Here is a 10,101-nt window from a genome sequence, read left to right on the forward strand (position 1 = left end):
GTTCAGTATGTGAATAATTATCAGCGACAACAGCAGCCTGTGCCAGCAACCTATCATCCTAATAACAGAAATCATCCAAATTTCAGCTGGGGGAATAATCAGAATGCTATTCAGCAACCATATCAGCAAGGAGTGAGTAAACAGTTTAACCCACCTGGATTCCAGCAACCACAGCAGTATGCTACAAGGCAATCATATCCTCAACAGGGAAGTACAGCTGCACCCACTAGTGCTGATTTTGAGGAACTTAAGCTGTTGTGCAAGAGTCAGGCGGTTTCTATCAAGACCTTGGAAAATCAAATTGGTCAATTAGCCAATGCAGTGCTCAATCGTCAACCTGGCACTCTTCCCAGTGACACGGAAGTACCAGGCAGGAAGGAAGCTAAAGAGCAAGTCAAGGCTATTACCTTAAGGTCTGGAAAAGTAGCTGATGCTGAAAAGGTAAAAGAAGTAGAAGCTGAAATTAGAGGTGAAGAATCTAAGCAAAAGGAGAAAGCGGCGGAACCAAGGAAGACTACTGTTGAACACACTCTGCCTGAGGCTAATACAGGGGAGAAACAGCTCTATCCTCCACCACCTTTTCCTAAGAGATTGCAGCAACAAAAGCTGGATAGACAGTTCGGGAAGTTTCTAGAGGTGTTCAAGAAACTTCACATCAATATACCTTTCGCTGAGGCTCTGGAACAAATGCCTAGTTATGCGAAGTTTATGAAGACTATTCTTTCAAAGAAGGTGAAACTGGATGACCTTGAAACCGTTGCTCTCACGGAAGAATGCAGCGCTGTTCTGTAACAAAAGTTACCACCAAAACTGAAAGATCCAGGGAGCTTCACCATTCCTTGCACAATTGGCAATCTGACTTTTGACAAGTGCCTTTGTGATTTGGGAGCAAGCATTAATCTGATGCCGTTGTCGATCTTTAAAAAGCTGGATCTGCCTGATCCAAAACCCACATACATGTCGCTACAATTGGCTGACCGTTCCATTACTTACCCAAGGGGCATAGTTGAGGATGTGCTCGTCAAGGTGGATAAGCTCTTCTTTCCAGCAGATTTTGTTATTCTGGATTTTGAGGAAGATAAGAAGATTCCCATAATCTTGGGAAGGCCTTTCTTGGCTACTGGCCGTACCTTGATAGATGTGCAAAAAGGTGAACTTACTATACGGGTCCAAGATCAGGATGTGACCTTTAATGTATTCAAGGCAATGAAATTCCCTACAGAAGATGAGGAGTGCTTAAAAGTGGATGTGATTGATACTGCGGTTACTTCGAAACTCGATCACATGCTAATGTCTGATGCATTGGAAAAGGCCTTAGTGGGGGATTTTGACAGCGATGATGAAGATAGCAACGAGCAATTACAATATATGAACGCTTCTCCATGGAAGCGAAAGCTGGACATACCATTTGAATCTCTTGGTACTTCTGACCTTAAGAATGCTGAAGGGAAGCTCAAACCATCAACAGAGGAAGCACCTACCTTGGAGCTCAAACCATTACCTGAACACTTGAGGTATGCTTTTTTAGGTGATTCATCTACGTTACCTGTTATTATTTCATCTGACCTTTCAGGTAGTGAGGAAGACAAGCTCTTAAGGATTTTGAGAGAATTCAAATCGGCTATAGGATGGACCATAGCAGACATCAAGGGGATAAGTCCTTCATATTGTATGCATAAAATTCTGCTAGAGGAATGTAGTAAGCCAACTGTGGAACAGCAGTGAAGACTGAATCCCATCATGAAGGAGGTGGTGAAGAAAGAAATTCTGAAATGGCTAGATGCAGGCATCATTTATCCTATTTCTGACAGCTCGTGGGTGAGCCCCGTACAATGTGTACCTAAGAAGGGAGGTATCACTGTGGTCGCAAATGAAAAGAATGAGCTCATCCCTACTCGAACAGTTACAGGATGGAGAGTATGCATGGATTATAGAAAATTGAACAAAGCCACAAGGAAGGATCAGGAAAAGACTTCTTTCACTTGTCCATTTGGCACATTTGCTTTTCGCAGAGTTTCGTTTGGGTTATGTGGCGCCCCGGCCACTTTTCAGAGATGTATGATGGCTATATTCTCTGACATGATTGGAAATAACGTCGAAGTGTTCATGGATGACTTCTCCGTCTTTGGACACTCATATGATGAATATTTGAATAATCTGTGCGCCGTACTCAAAAGATGCATGGAAACTAATTTGGTGCTTAATTGGGAGAAATGTCATTTTATGGTGCGTGAAGGCATTATCCTTGGGCATAAGGTCTCTAGCAAGGGTCTGGAGGTGGACAAGGCCAAGGTGAGAGTCATTGAAAATCTTCCCCCACCTAATTCTGTGAAAGGAATCCGTAGTTTTCTTGGTCATGCGGGTTTTTATCGGTGATTCATCAAGGACTTTTCAAAGATATCTAAGCCGTTGTGCAATTTTCTTGAGAAAGATGTGCCTTTCAAATTTGATGATGAATGTTTGGCAGCATTCGAGACTCTCAAGGAGAGTTTGATCACGGCACCAGTCATTACAGCACCAGATTGGACAGAACCATTTGAGATGATGTGTGATGCGAGTGATTATGCGGTAGGTGCAGTTCTGGGACAGCGCAAGAAAAATCTCTTCCATGTGGTCTACTAAGCGAGTAAGACTTTAAATGGTGCCCAATTGAACTACACCACTACTGAGAAGGAGCTTTTGGCTATAGTCTTTGGCTTTGAGAAATTTCGATCTTATCTGCTTGGTACGAAAGTAACAGTATTCACTGATCATGCAGCTATTCGCTATCTGGTCTCTAAGAAGGATTCGAAGCCGAGACTCATTCGTTGGGTGCTTTTACTTCAGGAATTTGAGTTAGAGATCAAAGATAGAAAAGGTACTGAGAATCAAGTAGCTGACCATCTCTCTAGGTTGGAGAATCCCGATTCTACTTCACAAGATAGAACGTTAATCAATGAATCTTTTCCGGATGAGCAGTTGTTAGCAATTCAGGAGGAAGAACCATGGTTTGCAGATATTGTAAACTATCTCGTCAGCAATATAATGCCTCTTAATTTGACATCCGCTCAAAAGAAGAAGTTTCTGCATGAGGTGAAGTGGTATATGTGGGATGAACCATATTTGTTTAGACAGGGAGCTGATCAGATCATCAGGAGATGTATCACGTTCTGTGAGACGGAGGGGATATTACGAGACTGCCATTCCACGGTTTATGGGGGACACTATGGAGGTGAGAAGATGGCAGCTCGTATTCTGCAAGCAGGTTTTTTCTGGCCTACTTTGTTCAAGGATGCTCATCAGTTTGTTTTAAGGTGTGATCGTTGCCAAAGAGTGGGAAATTTGTCAAGGAAGGATGAGATGCCATTAAATGTGATGCTTGAAGTCGAGGTCTTTAATGTATGGGGAATCGATTTCATGGGGCCTTTTATCTCGTCTTGCAATAATCAGTACATCTTGCTGGCAGTCGATTATGTCTCAAAATGGGTCGAAGTTAAAGCTTTACCGACAAATGATGCAAAGGCAGTGCTAAATTTTCTTCATAAGCAAATTTTCACAAGGTTTGGAACACCTCGGGTAATCATAAGTGATGAAGGATCGCATTTTTGCAACCGTAAGTTCACTTCTATGATGCAGCATTATAATGTGAATCATCGAGTAGCTACTGCCTATCATCCGCAAACAAATGGTCAAGCGAAAGTGTCTAACAGAGAGATAAAGCGTATTCTAGAGAAGGTTGTTTGTCCGTCAAGGAAGGATTGGTCTTTAAAGCTCGATGAAGCTGTTTGGGCTTACAGAACAGCATACAAAACTCCACTTGGGATGTCACCGTTTCAGTTGGTGTACGGTAAGGGATGTCATCTACCGGCGGAGCTTGAGCATAAGGCCTACTGGGCATTGAAGAAATTGAACCTGGATTTAGATGCAGCTGGTAAGAAAAGAATGCTTCAGCTTAATGAACTTGATGAATTTCGACTTCAAGCGTACAAGAATAACAAAATGTATAAGGAAAAGGTGAAGAGGTGGCACGATAGGAAGCTACATCCTAAGTTATTTGTGCCAGGGCAACAAGTTCTTTTATTCAACTCTCGGCTCCGACTTTTTCCTGGGAAGTTGAAATCAAGGTGGTCTGGACCTTTTATTGTCAAAACTGTGTTTCCACATGGAGCGGTGGAAATTTTTGAGAATGATCCGGACCAAGCATTCAAGGTTAACGGTCAGCGGTTGAAGCACTACTATGGGGACATGGCAAACCGAGAGGTGGTTAGTGCCATTTTGTTGACTACTTGAGAAAGGTACGGAACGTCAAGCTAATAACGAAAAAGAAGCGCTGCGTGGGAGGCAACCCATGAATTGTTGTTACAGGAACCCTTAGAAGTTAATAACCTATCCAAAAACACAAAAAAATCAGAAAACAGGGGCTGAAAAAAATTTTTCCCAGAGACCCTCTGCGCGCCCGCGCAGCTATGCTGAGCGGCCGCGCAGGGGTCGAGTTCCAGAAAATTTTTTACAGTTCAGAAAAAAAAACAAACAAAAACACAAAAACAGTTTTAGCCCATAAACCCACGAATTGTTCCCACTACCCCATCATTTTATCCCTTAATTCCCAAACCCTAATCTAATCCACACCCTATATATACATACACCTATCCTACATATCTCCCATAAAACTTCCTACATTTAAACCCTCTCACAAACATCAAAAATCAGTTCTTACACACTTTTATTCACGAATCAATGGCACCAAGAGAGCACGCACTATTGACAGCAGCAGCACAGTTCCTACTGCTGATTCATTGAGGGGTACTGCTGCAAGGCCTCGGTTAACTGACAGAGCTGCGGAGGAGGAGTACACTAGGCTGTTGGGGAAGCCGATTCTGAAGGAGAGGGGGTTTTTACCATCAGGGAGGGATGGTGAGTTGTTGCCCATGATTGCAGAGAAGGGGTGGATAGCTTTTTGTGAGTCACCCGAAGCAGTACCGATGAGCGTTGTTCGCGAGTTCTACGCGAACGCGAAGGCTGAAAAGAATGGGTTTTCTGTAGTCCGTGGGCTGACGGTTGATTATCATCCTGCGGCGATTCGCCGTGTGATTGGACAGCGAGAGAGGAAGTCCGAGGAGGAGAACTGGAATGAAAAGACTGTTGAGGATTTTGACTTGGATTTGATTTGTGCGACTCTCTGTCGACCGGGCACAGTTTGGACCCGCAGTCCAGGCAATAATGAGTATCGTCACTTTCCGGCGATCGCCATGAACAGGTATGCCCGTGCATGGAATGCATTTATATGTGCTAATATTTTGCCTTCTTCACATGCACACGAGGTCACAGTTTAGAGAGCACAGTTGTTGTGGGGAATTCTGCATGATGAGTACTATGTGGACCTTGGTGAGTTTATCTACCAAGGAATTCTGAAGTTTTTGAGGGGAGCAAAGCATATGAACATCCCTTATGCATCCACGGTTACGAAGCTATGTCGAGCAGTGGGAGTGAACTGGCCGGCTCATGAGCAGTTGCAGTTGCCAGCAGCTCCGATTGATTCTGGCACTCTGAATGGGATGCAGGAGTGGACCGGTGGTGAGCCTGAGGAGCATGGGCTGGGTTATCGTCTTCCAGGAGGGCGTCCAGCACGAGGTGCTACTATGGCTAGGCCAGGGCGTGGTGAGGCTGGTTCTTCGAGAGCTCAGGAGGGTGCTGGGATGGTTGATGCCCAGTATAGGAGGCTTTCACGGCGGATGGATGCCATGTATGAGACGCAGAGCAGGTTTGCTCAGGAGCTCACCCTTGCGTTAGGGACTGCTTTTCGAGGCCTTGGAGCTGATATCCAGTGGCCAGTTTTTGGTGAGGACTCTGCATACCCACCGCCTGATACTCCACCCACTGAGGGTGATGATAATGATGACTCCGAGTAGGTATACCCTGTGTTCCTTTCTACTACTTTCACTGAGGACAGTGAAGATTTTTAGTTTGGGGGTGGTAGTTAAGGAATATTGTGTGTGTGTCATTTAGTTGCATATTCATGATAGTTTAGTTCATATAGTTACATAATTTATGCCATATAGTTTTTTTTATGAATGTCATGTAGCTCATGCATTTACCATAATCCCTTTTGCAATGATTTATCGACTGAATTGTGATATTGATGTGAGTGTAGTGATAGCATTAAAGTGATATTAAGTTGTGTAGGTTGATATGCATGCTAGAAACAATTGTAAGTCCACTAAGTCTTAAAGAATGCGTAAGGGCTAGATTGTTATTATGATTTGGTTGTTTTCAAGGTCAATCTACTTATTATGCTTAGAATTCGATTATAGGTTCTTAGTGATAAAGACATAAAAAAAGAAAAAAATTTGGAGAAAAAAATATGGAAGTTGTTGCTAGTTGTGGCTAGGCGTCAAATGGCTAGTAGCCGGCTCGCATATGTTGCGAGTAGTCTAGGGTTGAGCAAGATGGAGCGAAACGCACTTGCTCAGAAATTATTAAAAAAAAAAAAAAAAAATTGGCATAATTGATCAAGAGTGGGCTCTTTGGTATTCGAGTTATTAAGTTCTTAGGGGACTTTGTGCCTAGCGACCTAAGGCTTTTAGAGTCTGGGATCCGCTAACATAACGCTCGTTACATGGATATCATTGTATAAGTCTTTTGTGGACCTCACTCATTGCACGGTCAAATAAGCATTTGAGTTGTAAATAAAAAGCACGATTCCGTAGTAAGCTCCAGAGTTCTTGTAGTGTTGTATATCACTTTGTGCCTAGAATTTTTATTCTTTGTATAATCGTAGGATTGCCTTGAGGATAGTCTAGTCATAGTAATTGGTCTAGTTCCGAAGCATATCTGTTAAGCATTTGCACACACCACGTTTCTGGCTGTATGTCCGTTTGCATGAGTTTATTGATCTTTAGTTGTCTAACTGCATTCGTTGAGATGTGACAATTTGGTTGGTTAATTGTAGTAAGGGGGATCGTTGCATTTTCATATAGATTGCATTCATGCATATTTTTATTTGTTTTTGAGTCTGTGACGCTTGAGGACAAGCATCGATTTAAGTTTGGGGGTGTGATAAGTGGCATTTTATACCACTTAGAACGTCTTAAAATGGCTTAAATTGATGTCTTGAAATCAAGTATTTTGTGTATATGATGCGTTTTTCTAGTGTTTATGCATTTCAGGGTATTAGTTGCATTTCGGGGGAGGAATCATCAAGAATAAGCCTTGGCATGTGTTCACCATTGCGAGAGGAAAGGAATGGGCAGATTACGGCGAAGAAACGGAGCAAACCTGGATTTTTTCCAGTAGAGGCCTGCGCGCCCGCGCAGCAATGCTGAGCGGCCGCGCAGCAACCTGCGCGCCCGCGCAGCTATGCTGAGCGGCCGCGCAGGGTCGGGGAAAAAGATAAATTATTTTAGACTTCTACTTCTGTTTGGCTTCCAACTTCTATGTAATCTGAGTTTTATGGGACTATTATATAGGTAGATTTGAGACATTTTCACAGAGAGTATTAAGGGGATTATGTTTTAGATTGTGTTTACGCAAGAAGCGAAGGAGATAAGAAAGAAGACCGATTTAGCACACCGCAACGAAGGGGAAGCATATTTTCTTGTGATTCTTGTTTCGTTGTAACGTTGGATGCTAGTTTTCTTGCTTTGACTTATTTACTCTTGTGACGTACTCTGTTTTAATATAATTAGTTTAGTTATTATTTTCTTGTGTTTGTTTATCATGATTTCATATGAACCCATGATGGCGATAAGTTCTATTATGGGCTAATCGTGATCATGGGGTTGCAACGGATTTATTATGGAATTCTTTAGTTAATTGTTTAATACTTTAGTGTGTGATGATTGTTTGATATCTAGTATTGGTTGTGCGTATTCGTCTTATGTGCGTCGCGAACATATAAGATAGGGTGTTAATCTCTTGTGAAGCGACGGTGGATCTTGAGATTTAGAACTTGCCATGCTAGCATAGGTTCATGTACGTTGAGCATGATTAGTGGGTAACTCTAACAGTTTTATTTGCCCTATGTAATCAAAAAGGAATAACTTGTGCTTAAATCGTTGTGTTGTCAATTTCTGTAGACATATAGGAACTCAACATAATTGATGACTATTCAACTTCTATCTTAATTGTGGATGCTTGGTAGAATGGTATTAGTACAATGAAAGTTGGCTTTTATCAGTTTTGTGTTATTCGATTAATATCATCACTGTCACATGCTAAAGGTAATAACAATGGCTATAGAAGGAAGTAATAATGAAGTTATGATCTCATGAGTGTTTTATTATTGATAAATTGAAGTGTTAGTTAAGTGGTTAATTAAGTAGTTAATTATAGTTAATATTTAATCAACAATTTTAAGTGTTATTATCTTAACATTGACAAGTAATCATACATTGGTGAGTGAGTTTAATTAGACAATAATTTAGTCTGAGTCTCTGAGGGAACGAACTAGAAAGTATTCTATATTACTTGCGAACGCGTATACTTGCGTGAATATTAGCGCGTGTTTTCGCCCTAACAAATACCTTAATGGTAAACCCAACACCTAGGCTTGGGTTACGGTCTTGCATCACAATTCTAATTGAAAGAATAGGACATTCACTGGAGCCACCGCATACGATGATCAATCGTACTACGGAAATAGAAACCTTTTCTACTAGTAGAAGGACGACACCTTCGTATCCCGGTTATCACCCTTGCCGCATTCGGGTTTTATATGCTTTCCCATTCAGCCCGGGTATATTTCGCATACTTCATATGTCCTTCAGTACACATGGTACCTTCTTATATGGAAAATAAATATAACAGTCTGCCCAGTCCATGAAGTACTGGATCTCTACCCCATTGTCCTCTTAAGAATCCTATCATATACTTGGAATCATCGACCTATATCGAAGTTCCCCAAGTATTTTGCTTGTTGATAGGCACACAGCTTTACCTCATATATATATATATGTACTTCCGAAAGTTTTCGTAGGAAGTACTAAGGATGTGAGTTGACTGTTGTCAACAGATAAGTAAATAAGGGGGATATTTAAAATAAGTCGAGATAATATTCTCCGACGATTTGAAATTATTCGATTGATTTTTCAAAAATCAGAAAGTATTTTAGATCAGGTTTTATGATTTTAAAATCATAAATAAATCCTTTAATAAATAATTAATTATTAATCATTAAATAATTAAACCTCGAATAGTTATACTTTTAAAAGAATATAGAAATAATATTCCTCAACTTATTTATGTTTAAGAAATTTAAGGTAACCTTTAATAATTGGTCAAGTTTGAAATGAATAATCGTTGGAGAATACTTCTCATATAGTAAATTAATAACCGAAATAATATTCGTTGTTCAAGTAAAATATAGTTGAGGGAATACGATCTTTGGAAATCGTTTTAATAAAAGTTTGAGGTATTTAATGTTTCGCAAGTGGACATCGAGTCCCTTGGAATAAAATAAGTACGGACTTTTAATGGTCCAAAACATCTCCGGGATGAATCCCGAGTTTATACTTTATAAAAACTGACCGACTCTCGGTCTTATAACTTATATATCACGCTCTACTATAGCGTTTGTATTCTTAAAGAAAATACCTCCGGAATACTTCTGGGTTTTCATAAAATTATACTGACCGATCCCCAGTCTAAAATATACTCCTCGTATATACAACTCTACTATCTACCGTTATCGATTAAAATTCGGTAATATTCATATACCAAAATCATTATCATATCGTATGATATTATATAACATAATTCATAAAACATCGTAATTATAGCATCATGTATATATCGACATTATTTGAAAATAAACACAACACAACAGTTTCAAAAAGGTAGGGTTTAAAAACTTGCTTGGAGTCCAAGACACGTTTCCCGACTTCCTCTCGTTCCGGGTTTTCCAACAAATATCATAATCTTAATCAGTATTCCTACTCTCATCACCAACTTATATTTATAATAAGTTCAATACTTCATAACTTTCATCATTCGACCGACTCGAAATAAGTATCACTCCTTGGTCGAAACGGACGGTCAAAGTGGTCTTCTAGAATATTACTATTACGTGACTCACACTCTATCATTTTTAATAAATCGTAAAATTAATATTTTAATATGAAACTA

The sequence above is a fragment of the Apium graveolens genome, chromosome 3 (genome assembly GCF_009905375.1).
Source record: "Apium graveolens cultivar Ventura chromosome 3, ASM990537v1, whole genome shotgun sequence".
NCBI lineage: Eukaryota > Viridiplantae > Streptophyta > Magnoliopsida > Apiales > Apiaceae > Apium > Apium graveolens.